Consider the following 2,263-nt stretch of genomic DNA (forward strand, 5'->3'; position numbering starts at 1 on the left):
TAGGTCTGTTGCCTTACAGGTTGAAAGGTTAAAAGCTGAAGAACTAAGAGTCTGTATTTTTCAAGATGCTTCTTTACTTGGAAGATGGAGATCCTCTGAATCTTCTTCCATGATTACAGAGCTTGTAGAGTAGATCTCATGGAAATAAACTTCTAGCTGCATAACAAGATTTATTTTATCCTTTGCTTTAAAGGGAGACTTATGGGTGAGTGGAATGCACCTCACTCAAAGAGAGAAGCAGCAATATGTTTTATTGAGGTCAAGTAATAATTTGACAAGAGTTCAATAAATTTGATGGAATTTTACACAGTTTAACAGCAGATCAGTCAGTTTAATGGCAAGGTTTACTTTATTACTTCATGGAAGAAACATATAAAGGAAAATACAGTCAATTTAGAATGATTCAGACTGGAGATGCAAAGGGTAAGGAAGACCTTTCCACTTCATGAGGTGCAGAGTGGACCCCTTTGCTTTCTAAACTCCTGATGGTGCTTATGTGTGGCTGGCCCTAATATTAGTCTTGGACCACAGTTTATGTTTAATAGAATTATCTATACAAATTTAATAATTATTAGTGATATGGATTATTAATGTTTTATTAGCATTAATTCAGCATGCTCTCAGCCACTTAGTGAGGATCTGATGTGACTAAGGGATCTGTCTTAGGGAAGGAAGGATCTCTTAGTAAGGCATGCAGTCCAGCTCTAATTCAGGGAGAGCTTGAATAGGGCTCATCCTGATGATAATATTTCTACGGTAAAGTAGCTACCTGTTAGAAGTATCAAGTTAAATGTCTGTTTTAGCTCTGGTATCGGTCTGTACTTTGGTTATCTTGTGGTTTAGGGGCTTCAGCCCCACCTCCTGAAATGTATTTCTGATGCACCTTCAAGTCCTTGTATGGGAGTCAGGGGTGTCTCCCTTTGCCATCGTGTTAAAAAGCAAGAGGGAGGCTGTTGTTGAATGTAGATATTTGAATTTTAGTGAAAACTGAGCAAACGGCATGCAGGGGTTTAAAAAAAAAACACAAATGGGCCCCCAAATGACAAGGGAAATACCACATCAGGGTGCATTCAAGTCTAAAAAGCACTGCGTGTCCCCTAAACACTCAGGTGGTGCAAACAGATGTGTTGCTTCAAGCATTTCCTTGACCTGAATGGTGTTACAGAGGAAATAAAGCCTCAGCTGTGTGGCATTATCAAAGCCAGAGCCAGCCGGGTTCCAAGAGTTGTGGTTGCAGCAGAGAAGCACTTCAAAGTCATGGAGTGTTCATGGTGCCTTCACCCATTTCTTTTGTGAAGTCTGGAACGAGAAGTTGAGGGAAGGCAGCAGATCTGTATCCCTGGAGCACCTCAGGGACAGCATCGCGCTGGTGGGGCGGGGATACAACCCCTTGAGCCAAGAGCCTTCATGGCCCTTCCTGCCCGTTTCTGTTCCCGGATGTCAGGCACAGCTGCGCTTGGCCGTGGCTTCCATTGCCTCAGAGGCCCCGAGGAAGCTTCTCTGGGGGGGTTATCACTTCAGAGCGTTGCAGAAAGCCCCCTGCTTGGCTCGATTGTGGAGCTGGAGCGGGATCTTTGTGCTCCAGCAACCCGCTCCTTGGGGCGCTAACGCGTTACCTCCGCACGGCAGCTCCCCTCCCGCCGGCCCGTGCCTCAGTTTCCCTCCTCACCGTCCCTTTAAGGCCCCGCCCGCCTGTGGAGCCCACTTCCGGCGGCGTCCCGGAAGCGCGGTGTTGTGTGTGTGCGGGGAGGGGGCACCGCGGCCGGGAGCAGGCGGGCAGGGGCGAGGAGCGCGGGGTTGCGTGAGGTGAGGTGAGGTGAGGAGGGGAGGGCCGGGCCGGGCCGGGCCGGACCGCGCTGCCGCTGCCCCGGGGGACCCCGCGCTCCCCTCACGCCGCCTCAGAGCAGGCGCGGGCCCGCTCGGCGGGTAAGCGGCGGTGCCTTTCCCGGCTGCAACGAGCTCCGGCGGAGGAGCGGTGAGTGGGCGCTGGGGAATGGGGGGGGGAACCGGGGAGCGCCGCTTCGCTCTCTCCTCGGGAGGTGCCGGTGGTTGCTGCTCGCCCCTAGGCAGGCTTGGCCCTCGCTACGGGAGCGGTTTCTTCGCTTAACGTGCGCGGATGAAGTTTCCCACCTTTTGTTAGGAAAAGGCGGGTGCGTGATCTGCTGCCCGCCTTCGGCGTCCGGAGGGGATTCAGGTGCAGATCACTTGGCTCTTCAGTGGATGGCACGTTAATCTGAGTGCCAAAGCCATTCTTAGTCTATAA

The sequence above is a fragment of the Pezoporus occidentalis genome, unplaced genomic scaffold (genome assembly GCF_034315485.1).
Source record: "Pezoporus occidentalis ecotype Australia unplaced genomic scaffold, CSIRO_AGI_Poc_V1 ctg68, whole genome shotgun sequence".
In the NCBI taxonomy this organism is placed as follows: Eukaryota; Metazoa; Chordata; class Aves; order Psittaciformes; family Psittacidae; genus Pezoporus; species Pezoporus occidentalis.